Below are 12,156 nucleotides of genomic sequence, written 5' to 3'. Positions count from 1 at the left end.
GCCTTTTTCCCGTCACCCGCCTGCCAGAGGGGCTTCTGAGTTCCAGGGACCCCAAGTCAGTGCGGAACTAATGCTGTGCTCGTCTCAGGGTGTCTCCATGCCCCCCAGGGAGGCAGGGCAGCAGTGGTCAAGGGCAGGGCCCCCCCAGCTTCCTCTCCGTGACTCGGCACCGGGCGCACTCACCAGGTGGAGGCTATGGTTTTTCAAAGCCTGTTATCTTAGAGAGGAGTTCTTCATTTAGGAAGATACTAGAGGCTCCGCTGCGGGCAGCTGGACCCTGCAGCGGGTCATGGAGTGTGTGGCCATCCCCTCAGCATAATTTTCAATAGGGCCTCTTTTCCCTGTCAGTGGCGCCCTGGTGGGGAGCCAGTTGCGACGGTAGTGTTAGTGTCTGGTGCCCCTTATGCGCGAGCAGCCTGGAGCATGGTCAGAGTCTTCGTGTTCACACTCTCGCGTCTGCAGAGGCCTGGAAAGCAGGCTGCTCGCCCCCGGGTGACTGAAGGCCAGCCCCGCTAGATGCTGTGAACAGAGAGCCGGGAGGAGGGCCGCTGTTCGCAGAGGCACGGAGCCGGTTGTCGGCAGGTGGCCTGGAGCTGCCAAGTGAGTGCACATCCAGCGATGGGGGAACAGTCTGTCAGGTCCAGACGCACCCTCTGTCTCCCCAAAGCCCGGACAGACTGCGACACTGAGACCAGGGCCCCACTGAGACCATGAACCCGGCTACCGTGTTCATGTCATTAACTTGGTGTTGGGTTTCTGGTCCTGGGTAGATGGGCGCTCAGAGGCCGGGGCACTGCCTTCTCAAGTTTTGAAGGAGCCTCATGCCCTGGGTTTTTAATCTTTTTATCAAGTGTCCTAGACCATTAACGACACTTGATATTTCCATTTAGACGTTGTTCCAGAAGTTCCTAAGATTTTGTAATCATAAAAGGGGACGAAAGTTACAACCACGGTGACCCAGGAGCAGGCGGTCGGTCCCCGGGCAGGACATGTGAGGAGCCGGCCGTGTTGCTGAGCCTCCTACGCGGCCAGCAGCTCTCAGCTGCCCCGGACAGGTGAATGACCGCAGGGCAGCGGCCCCGGCCGGCTGGGCTCCGCACGGCTGAGGGCAGCCACGGGCGGGGACAGCGCTCCCACCCGCCGGGGGACAGCGCCCGGGCGGGGCCGAGGGGACCCGAAAGTCAGAGCTCAGAGCGGAGCACCGGCCCCGGGCCGCTGCGTCCCGTGCTACTGCCGCGCGGGCCGAGACCCCGAGTGTGCCCATCCGTCCCCACCCCGCGTTCGGCGCCCACTCACCGGCTCGCTGGGCCGCGGACAGCGCAGTCGCCGCGAGGGGGGCAGCTCGGGGCTCCGAGAGAGGCGGCGGGGCTGGGCTGACTGCGCGCACGCCGCGCCGGCCTGTGTACACACGTGACCGCTCCGCTCCGCTCCCGCCCGGGAGTCCGCCCCGCCCCCGGGGGCGCGCCGGTGGCCGGCGAGGTCCTGGGCGGGCCAGATTGCTGAGTCAGAGGGCGCTCTAATCCGCAGGGGACCGACACCCCGCCCTCGGAGGTTGTAATCGGGGCCTGCCAGGCGCACCTGCTTCTCTTCCCCAAGTGTGCTTGCTGGCTCCAGGTTCACCCCCTACTTCCTGGCCTGAGGAATTTCTTTGTAAACAACTGGCCGCAGGAAAACCATTTAAAGAGACAGTGCACTGTTTGCAGCCTCATTAATTCTGTAGCTGCTGTTCTTATTGGGTGTTGGGAAAGTTACAGAACAAGGTCGTTTTCTCTGCTCTAAGGCTTGTGCTGTAATAGTGCTCCTGGCAACGCGATCTGGCTCCAGAGCTAAGAACATTTCTGAAAATCCACGTGTGCTGTGTGACCAGGGGTTGACGGAACAGGAATGATGATGGGAATGACAGGAATAGTAACCAAGGCTGGCCCTGGGTGTCATGGTCCTGCCGGCTGGGCTCAGGGCTCCACCTTGGGCCATCCTGCTTGACAGGACAGCTTCCTGACCAAGGGATCAGAGAGGGAAGTTGGGGGTCAGCTGGGGGACCAGACTGCCTCTCGCTCTCTGTCAAGGTCATGTATAGACCCCTGGGGTCCCCACCCTCCCCTTGGCCCTGTTGTCATTACCGTAACTTGCTCGATATCCCAACACCAGGTCTTTGTGGCAGCAGGCAGGCATCCAGCCGTGGGAAGGCTAGTCCCGTCAGCCGACACTGACATCCAGCAGCGAGGGAGGACGGGCTGTGTGCCAGCTTCTGTTCTGGGCCCTCAGAGCAGCCTTTCAAGGTATATGCGCCATGTTTCATCAAGTCGGAGACTCCGTGCGCACTGCGCACGCCAAAACGTTATGGACCGCTACAAGAAGACAGTCGGACGCTGTCTCTTGTAAGAAGCGTGCTGCTCTTAGAGTTGTCAAAGTGAGGAAATATGCCTTACCATCAATGGAGTACGCCGCCCTGCTCATTTTAAATTGTACCGAGGCTCAGAAAACTTAAGCAGCGTTCCCGAGGTCATGCAGCAGAGTGGAGCCAGAATTTGCACTCAGGTGGCCTCTGCTTTCTAGATCAGGGCTTGGGACTTTGGGTCGTCCTAGCGATCTGCCTAAGACATGTTGTTGTCTACTTTTTTGAAAGGCCTAGGACCCCAGAATTCCTGGTCAGAGTCCCTGGAATGCCAGGCTCAGCAAGGTCTGCCCATGGGTGCCCACGCCTGGTGAGCTGCTGATCGTAACGGGGAAGAGCAGGTGTTCAGCCCCGTCCCAGCCCCTTAGCCCTCGGGTCACCCCATTGCCTTATCTGCAGAGAAAGACTTCCTCCACCAAGCAGGCCCCGGCCAGGGAGAATGGCAGAGTCTGTGTGTGTCGGGGGATCTTCAAAGAGGACCCACCCTCCAGCTGAGCCCAGATCAGCGTTCTCGTAAACACGCTCCATGGGGCCCCAGCTCTGTGGCCTGCTGCTAGCTGCTCCCAGAGTTCAGGCCAACTCCTGGGCAAGACCCAGGTGTCTGCAGGGACAGCTGTACCGTCCTGGGGGCGGGAGGTGTGGGAAGCTGGTCCTGGTTCCTGGGTTTCCAACTGCATCGTCTGGTGTTGACTTTTGAAAACCGCGAGGAGTCGGCCTCCCCTGCTTTTTCTGGTGAAGGCCCCCGAGGAGCAGTCAAGTGCTCCCAGGCCCCAGGCCTCTACCTTTGTGGCTGCACACGCCGTGTTCACAAGGCTGGTGCCCTAACTGCGCACCACACTCTGTGCAGCAGAGACTCCGGCCGGTGCTCTGCTGGGGTCATGGACACGACTCTCCGTGGATGTAGACTGCTCACCAGTCTTGAGACTCGGCCAGTCTTCCCTGGTTGTCCTCGAGCGGCAGTCAATCCCACGCCGGGGGCTCTGGACTGCTGGTCAGGGACTCGAGGGTCACCTGCTGCGGGGGCCGCACTTGGTCCTCCCTCAGGGGCGGGGAGGGTGACGGCTGCCCTCGCCGACAAGGCAGGTGGGTCTTTTCTTTTTAGGAGTTCTGCACCTTTAGGAGATGCACCTTTTTAGGAGTTTCACACCTACGAGGAAATGTGATTCTACGTGAAACGTGGGTCAAGGGCAAGGAACGTTTAAAGTTCCCTTATTAGTTCTTGCGAGTGTGTCTTGTACTGAGGTTACGTGTTTTGATGTCTCTGTGGCTCTGTTACTATAAGTCGTGTTGCTCAGGTCCCGGTAGTTGACTTTGATAAGGAAGCGTGAGGGCCTGGTGAGAACCTGAGTCCCACCCTGGAGGGGCCAGGGGTGGATGTCAGTTGACAGCTGGGCCCATGGTTTCTGTGTGGTCATCCTGGGTCGTCACCCTTGTCAGTGCAGTTGCCTCACTGCCCACCCCCCCTTTCTAAATCCCACCCTACTCGGCCTCTGCCGGCACCTCTTCTGTCCTCCGTGGAAGCAGATCCTCCCCATTATTAACGTGAGAAGCGCCCGGGGTGGGTGTGTGACAGGGTCCCTGCCCTCGGCGTGCAGGGCCTGGCACGGGGGCCACCCAGACTCCAGGAGGGCAGTGGAGCGGCACCCGGTGTCAGCCCTGCCCGAGCTGTACCTTTCCTGGCCTGGGGGAGACCAGTGGCTCTGAGAGGTCAGCACGCTGACGGGGCCCGCCCTCCAGGAGCCCCAGGCCAGCGCGAGGCAGGCCGTGAGCCGGGGCTCTGGTCCCCGATGGCGAGCACCAGGGACGCCGGCAGTCGGCAGGGGTGCAGCTGGGCCAGCCTGGAGGAGGGCCACCGAGGCTGAGGCCTGGTCCCTGTGCTCTGTCTAGCCTGAGGCCGACAAGTGCCCCGCACGCCTAGCAGCCCTGACACGGCCTTCGTGGTGCTTCTTAGGTCTGGAAAATGTGGCCCCTCCCGAGAGCCCCTGGGCGGCCGCCTGACGGCAGCCGGCTAGGGAGTGGGGAGGCCCCTCCAGCTCTCAAGTGTCCCGACGTTCGCCCGACAGCGGCCTGCCCTCCCCTGCCCCGTGGCCGTCTTCTCATCCTGGCCTCCATGTGCAAGGGACCACCGACCCACGGTGGTGGGCCAGGAGCCTGGCTGTGTCTCCTCCGTGTCCGAGCCGGCGGCTGTGGCGAGGATGCCACCCTACGGACACGCCGCACGGGCCCCGCTGCCCACTCCGATTCCGGCGCCTCACTGCCCCGCGTTCCCCTTGCTTCGCAGCCCTCGCCAGCCCAGCTGCCCTGGCTCTCGCACGGCCGCTCCAGCCGCGGGTGGGGAGACGAGGGCACGCCCCCACCCCCGCTACGGGGCACGCACATTCAGGGGGAGCACGGGCACGTGGGGGCTCCGCACCTGGGTGCTCCTCACCCAGCAGCAGCAGCGCGGATCGTCACGGGGATTGTAGGTTAACCCGCGATGTGCTTAACTGAGGTTTGTCGCGGCCACGGCTGTTCAGCCACGTCGGCTCTTGTGTCCAAGAGAAACAGGCGCTGAGCCTGCTTATTCTCCGTACCACATGAGGGTGCAGAGCAAGCGGGTAGTCGTGGGTGAGGTCACCCACGGTGCCCACGGTGCCCGCGGGACCTGGGAAGGGGCCCCGATCGCTGGCCTTGTGCCACAGTCTTTACGGAGTGATTCCCTGCACTTGAGTGGGATTCCCATTGGCCACCAGGCCCGGTTTAGAGAGGCCGGGGTCCAGGGGATAACAGACCCCTGACCAGAGCAGACAGCTGGGGCTCCGTGCGGCCCGGCAGCCTCATCAGAGCGCCTCCCAGCTCCTGGGGATGCTTTGGCAGCTCCGCTTTGCAGGTGGGGAGACCAAGGCCCCGAGAGGAACTGACCTACACAGGGTCCTGCCACGCTCATGGGCTGGAGCCCAGGTCAGTACCAGGTCGGTGGGCTTCGGTGGCCCCTCGTGCTCCCTATTCTGAGGAGCAGGGATCAGTCCGTCGTCTGCGGTGGGCGCAGCGCCTCAGCCTTTGTGCAGCCCCGCCCGTGGGCCCCAGGGTGCTCCCCCGCTTGGATAGGGCGGGTTTCCCCGTGGCCGTCTGAGAGGTCCTGGAGGGGAAGAGCCAGCGTGGCTACAGGACCACGTCCGCTCGGTGGTTTTCTCGAAGCTGGATCTTCCCTCGGAGCCGAGGACGTGGAGGAAGTCGATGGTGGGAGCCCATGCGATGCCCAGTCGTCGTCTGACTTTGGGAGGCCGGCCTCTGCGGTGCAGCCTCAGAGGCTCCTTCCCAAGGAGTCAAGTCAGCGCTCCCCAGAGTCAGCGGAGCACGTCACCCAGCTCTGCTGATGAAACTTTTCTGCCATACTTTTAGCCAAGAAGAGCTCACGGTCCGGCTTCCGAATAACGCAATCAATGACAATATTCCGTTACTTAGAAAAAGCTGTTCCGCTGTAGTCATGTGTGCTTTTATTTGTGTGTACTGCATATGTGTATGTGTGTGTGTGGTATAAAACACATGGATAACATCAGAGCCGTACACTGAAGTGTTCCAGGTGCTGTGAGGAAATGATGAGGTGTCTGGGGGTGAGGGGCGGAGGGGGAGATGGGCCACGCCGTTGGACACAGGGGGTCACCACACTTCCTTAATAACAGAAAGAGAAAAGAGGGAGGGCGGTGGGCCTGAACACGTCCCGGGGCCGCCTCCTGGGACCTGCGTCCTGCCCCGTGTGCGCTCACCCCTCCACTCCTCCTGCGGAAGGGGGTTCGCAAAGCAGGACTCGCTGTCTTGCGGACGGTTGGCGGGGAGCCCCTGTCACGCGCTGTCCCTCGAGGGAGCCCGTCGATCGCTGCCAGATTGAGCACTGCTGCTGCTGCTGCCGGGTAGGACCTCGCAGGCACGCACCTCGAAGCTGGGGTTAGGAGGGGAAGGAACCAGAGTTTTTATTCTGGGAGTTTATTTTTTCTCTTCGCAAACCTTTAATCGACGTTAAAAATAGTGCACGTGGGGCTTCCCTGGTGGCGCAGTGGTTAAGAACCCGCCTGCTAATGCAGGGGACACGGGTTCGAGCCCTGGTCCGGGAAGATCCCACATGCCGCGGAGCAGCTAAGCCCGGGCGCCACAACTACTGACGCCCACGCATCTAGAGCCCGTGCTCTGCAACAAGAGAAGCCACCGCAATGAGAAGCACGCGTGCCTCAACAAAGAGTAGCCCCTGCTCGCGGCAACTAGAGAAAGCCCGCGCGCAGCAACGAAGACCCAACACAGCCAGAAATAAATTAGTTAAACTAATTAATTGCTTAATTAAAAAAAATAGTGCACTTAACACAGTGCTTCCTGGAGAGCAGGAGCGGGGTCCCCGGAGGGGCGCATGGCCCGGGGTTTCCTCTCAGCAGCCCGCACTGGGGGCATCCCGGAGTCTGCTGGCCACCTGCCACTCAGGCGTGGCCCCAGAAGCCAGGGCACCATCCCCACTACAGTGAAGGGTCCCAGGCCCAGGTCTGGCCGAGCCATGTGGGGAAGGCAGTCTGCCCCGTGCCAGGATCCTGCCCGAGGACTCAGAGGAGGGTGGGTGGGGGTGGGGGGTTTTACCTCACGTGACCTGTGGAAATGATGGGGGGTGGGTCCGGCAGGCTCCCCTGTACAGAAAAGTGTGGGCTCAGTGCCGAGGCTAGATGCTGGACATTCGTGCAGGCTGGTTCCCCACCCGTGGCTTTGCTCCCTCTGCCTTGGATGGATGGCTATCACTGAGACGTGCAGTAGATTTCAGGACGCGAGATCAACATACAAAAGTCAACTGTATTTCTGTGCGTTAGCCATGAACGCTGAAACTGAAATTTAACATGGCAGTGTGGTGCCATTCCTACCAGCCCGGCCTTGCTGCTGGTTTTCCATACCCTTTGGGCATTTGCACTCTTCATGGAGCAGGTTTTTCCATGCAGGAGCTTTTGTTCAGGGGTAAGTTGGGGTTTTTCAGGTGCCTCCTTCCTCATTCTCTTTCCTAACCCTATGCAAGCACCTCTGACCGCCGTCATCTCCTGGGATGCCGGAGGGCTGCCACCCAGGCTCTTGGGCCCAGGGGTAATGCCTCCTAGAGGGAGACCGCACCCTAGTTCTCTGGCGTGGCCTGAGGTGTGGGTGGGCGAGCTTGATGGAAGGCAGGGGGAGGTGAAGGGGAGAGGTGGGAAGGACTGTTGCTCCTTGGAGCTTGGTAAGGAGGGTGGGCCTAGGGCTTGGCAAGTGCCACTTATGGCAGGTTTAGAAATTTCCAAATAAATCTCTGTTTATTAGTGGTAAGCAAAAACAAAAACAGTGTGGTATTAATGGAGGGAGAGACACAGATCTGAATAGAGACCCCAGAAACTGTCCCACATCCACACCTTGATTTTCGGCAGAGGTGTAAAAGTAATTCGGTGGAGAGTCTTTTCAACAAACGGTGCTGCAGTAATAAGACATAAGGGGAAAAGTGTGTCGATTCCTTGGGCTCTTCTATGTTGACCGTCATGCCATCTGTAAATATAGACAGTTGTATTTCTTCCTTTCCAATCCAGGTGCCTTCGATTGCACTTTCTTGCTTTCTTGCCCTGGTTGGAACATCTAGTGCTGTGTTGAATAGTAGTGGTGAGGGTGGGTCTCCTCACCTTGTTCCCAACCTGGTGGGGGGGGGGGGCAATTTTACATGTTACATACCAAGTTAAGGAAGCTGTCCTCTATTATTAGTTTTCCGAGAATGTGTATCATGAATGAGTTTTGAATTTTGTCACACGCTTTTTCTGCATCAGTTGATATGATCATGTGATATTTCTTCTGTAGCCTGTTGATATGATGGGTTTATCAGATTGATTCTTGAAAACTGAACCAGCCTTGCGTCTGTGGAATAGACTCTACTTGGTCATGGTGTATAATTTTTTTTTTCTATGTTGCTGAGTAGGATTTTTGCATTTATATTTATGAGAGATTTTGGTCTATATTTTACTTTCTCTTTCATTCTTTTTCCTTTGGTACTATTTTTGTCTGGCTTTGGTAGCAAGGTAACACTGGCCTCACAGAGCAAACTGGGAAATGGTTCCTTTGCTTCCATTTTCTGGAAGAGCTTACATAAAATTGGTGTTAATTCCTTGTTAAGTGTTTAAAAGAATTCCAGCGAAACCATCTGGGCTTGGACATAAGGTTCTGGAGTCAGGCCTGCGATCGCTTTAGTGACAGCCAGGCCCTGCGACAGCCGTCCCTGGAGGGGCCGGCAGGCCGGCTGCACCAAGGCCTCCAGCAGCACTTTGCTTCCTCTTGTTGTGGCCGACGGTGGACCCTGCTCCCCTGGGGCTGAGGCTCCCCACTCACGATTTCCACCCGCCAAATGCTTCCAAGCAGGGCCTGACCCACTGGCGGGGCCACGTGTGAGGAAAGGGGTTTGTGCGGGAGCTCTGGGGGCTGCGAGCAGATGTGGGCATCCAGGCGGGTGTTCCAAACCCCCTGCAGCATTTCCTGTGATTTCACCAGTGGTTGGTTCTCAGGAGGTGCCATGCCCGGGAACACTGGGCTTGCTGATCGGCCAGACGTTCCGGACATATTTCTTCTTTGCTGAAGGACTCAGAATGATCCCCATGATCTTGGGGCGCTGGTTTTGAGAGGTTGTTCTTCCTGCCTCGGGGGAGGGTTTGGTGGCAATCTCACGCTTCTAGAACACCAGCTCGGCAGAGTTGTTCCACTCTGCCCCCCACACCCCCAGCCATCCTGGCTTCTCCTCTGCTTCACGTGGGCCTCTGTGCTCCCTCCCCGGGATGTGGCTGCCTGCTCCCTTTGCCTGGACCACCTCTCTCCCAAATAGCCACGGCTGTGCCCTCAGCTCTGGGTCTCAGATGTCACTGTCCTGACGCTGTCTCCTTGACCTCCGTCTTCCTCCAGCCATTTTAAATGACAAAACGTAAGTCAACCGACTCTCTGTCTGTTGTCCCTAATTTTCCTCCTTAGTATTATAGCCTTTCAGGGCAGCCTAACTATGGCAGTGGGGGTCTTAGTTCAGGCTGCTATCACAAAATGCCATAGGCTAGGTGGCTTATAAGTAACAAATGTCTTTCTCACGGTTCTGGAGGCTGGAAGTCCAAGACCAAGGAAGGCACTGGCCGTTTTGGTGTCCGGTGGGCTCTCTTCCCCGACCTCCTTGCCGTGTCCTCACGTGGTGCAGGGGCGAGGAGCCAGCTCTCTTAGTGATAGCCAGTGCCCTCTCTTATGAAGGCACTGATCCCCTTCACGAGGCCCCCATCCTCAGGATCTACTTACCTCCCAAAGGCCCCACCTCCTAGTGCCATCGCGGGGTGGGCGGTAGCATTATGGTATATGAGTTCTGGGGGCACTGGAACATGGTTGTGGTAGCAGGCGTTCCCCACAGTAAGCTTAGCACTTAGAAGAATATCTCATGTGAAGATGTTGCTTAACAAATGTATGTGGAACGCATCCAGGTGTGTTATGTACCCACGCTTCCCGGCTGGGAGCTGCTGGGCCAAGTTGCCTGGGGTTCTAAGGCCTCTGTGGCCCCTCAGGGGTAGACCCAGTGTGCTGCTGCCGGGGTCACACGGCAGGCAGGCCTCTCGGCCACACCGTCCCGCTCCACCAGCTGGACTCTGGCCACGAAGGCCCTCGGGGCTGGACCAAGCGCCTTTTCTCTTGGGGTCCCTACAGGTAGCCCCAGGGTGCACTGAGTGGCCCTGTGCCTGCTGCTGTCTGACACAGGCCAGGGACAGACAACCAGGGGGTAGCACAGCCCAGCAGCACCTTCTGGGGGTGAGCCCCTACCTGCCTCTGTGTGAGGCCTTGCGGGGACAGAGTGTGTCCTGCAGCCGGGTCCCTGGGCAGAGAAGGGCCTGGGAAGGAGCTGGGTCGGGAGCGGCAGACCCGGCCCGTTTCACACCCTCTACCTTGTCTGCACAGCGTACGTAGGTAACAGGACGGCTGGGAGCGTGAGACGACGAGCGGGCACGAAGCTCCCTCTGCACTGCGTGTCCCGGTGTGCGGTGTCCGCCCCTCACCCTGCCCCAGGCCAGCTCTTCCCCTCCTGCTCTCTCCTTTGTCCAGCCTCCCACGGTGGCCCATTAGAGTCACCAGAACAGTACCTTGAAGAAACCAGATTGGGGGTTCTTGGGTTGCAGGGCTGACACAGGAAATGCACTGGGAAACGGGCACGCAGATCCTCGGTGACTCGGAAGACCCCAAGTGGAGTCCATTCCACGAGACTGGCTCGTGGCTTCGAATCTTGAGACTGTTTGTGTTAGCATTTCCGAGTCTCGGTTTCCTTATCTGTAAAGTGAGAATGCCGACGCAGCGCCCCCGGGGCGGCTGTGCGGGGCGGGGCCAGCGAGGCCCTGCCCTGCCCTCAGATCGGACGAGACTGGCTCGTGGCTTCGAATCTTGAGACTGTTTGTGTTAGCATTTCCGAGTCTCGGTTTCCTTATCTGTAAAGTGAGAATGCCGACGCAGCGCCCCCGGGGCGGCTGTGCGGGGCGGGGCCAGCGAGGCCCTGCCCTGCCCTCCGCTCTCCTCCCCCGCCCAGCTCTGGCCCCGCCCCGCCTCGTGCCCGGCCCCGCCCCGGCCCCTAGCAGCACTCCTGAGCGAGCCTGTGTGTGTGGACCAGCCTTGGGTGCTGGGGAAACGGCCAAGAGGAAACGCACAGAAACATGCAGTCTTGGCCCTGGGGCCTTGGGAGGTCCTCATCGGGTTGGGGAGCTGGGACACCCACACCCGCCAGCCAGCGCACGGCCTCAGCACCCAGGGGACGGAGCAGGGTGCCGGAGCAGCCCCCCGAAACCAGCCCCGCCTCCAGAGCCTGCTGCAGGCCTTGGGCGGGTTCAGCGGGCTCCGGCGGGAGCGTGGTTTTCCTCGGACCATAAACATTGACTGGCGGCACGGTCCTAGGAGGAGGGCACCGTCATTCATTCACTCCGTGAGCCTTTATTGAGCACCTGCTGTTTGCTGGGGGGGTCTGCGGTGGGCAGACCCGGCCTTACGCTTGTGGAGCTCACAGTTTGGGGGGTGGAGCTCACAGTTTGGGGGGTGGAGCTCTAGGGGCTCTACACAGCGGGTTCAGCGGGCGAGGCAGAGAAGGCTTCCCCGAAGCTGAGGGTTGACAGGCGCTCGGAAGTCAGCGCGCCAGTCAGGGGAAGAGCATGCGCAGACGCCCTGGGAGGAGCCAGCAGGCCAGGTTACCCGGCTGCAGGGGTTGGAGATGGGGGGTGGGGACCGAGCCTGTGGTCGGGAGACGCGCCCGTGTTAACTGCACCGCGTGGTTTTCTGCCTCCCTTGTGGGGACCTGCCAGGGAGCCCGGGTCACCGCGCCGTGAAGAGAGCCACAGGCAGACTCCTGGGCGGGGGCTCAGCGTCTGCCACTCAGCGGCCGAGCTGTGGGCCGAGACGGGCCCGGAGCCCTGGGCTGGGCCTTCCCCTGGCCCGTAGGTCCCTCCTCCTCCCCCGCCCGGGGCCGCGCAGCAGCCGCCGCCCACTCGGCCTCGGGGGGAGGGGTGGTCCTCGCCCCCCAACCCCTGTGCAGGGCCGACCCCGCCCACCGCCTGACCCCGCCCCGCCCCGCCAGGAGTCCCGCCCACACGCCCAGCCGCGTGCTTGCGTCACCGCCCAGCCGGCTGGATCTGGTTCCAGCCGAGCCGAGCCGGCCTGACATGCGCAGTGCGCCGGGGCTGCGGCGGCCGGGAGGTGCCGCGGTCCCGGGCACACCTGGCGGCCTGGGAGGCGGAGGGCAGTGTGCCGAG

Source organism: Lipotes vexillifer, unplaced genomic scaffold, assembly GCF_000442215.2.
Source record: "Lipotes vexillifer unplaced genomic scaffold, Lipotes_vexillifer_v1.1 scaffold1701, whole genome shotgun sequence".
In the NCBI taxonomy this organism is placed as follows: Eukaryota; Metazoa; Chordata; class Mammalia; order Artiodactyla; family Lipotidae; genus Lipotes; species Lipotes vexillifer.
This window is presented reverse-complemented; position numbering follows the sequence as displayed.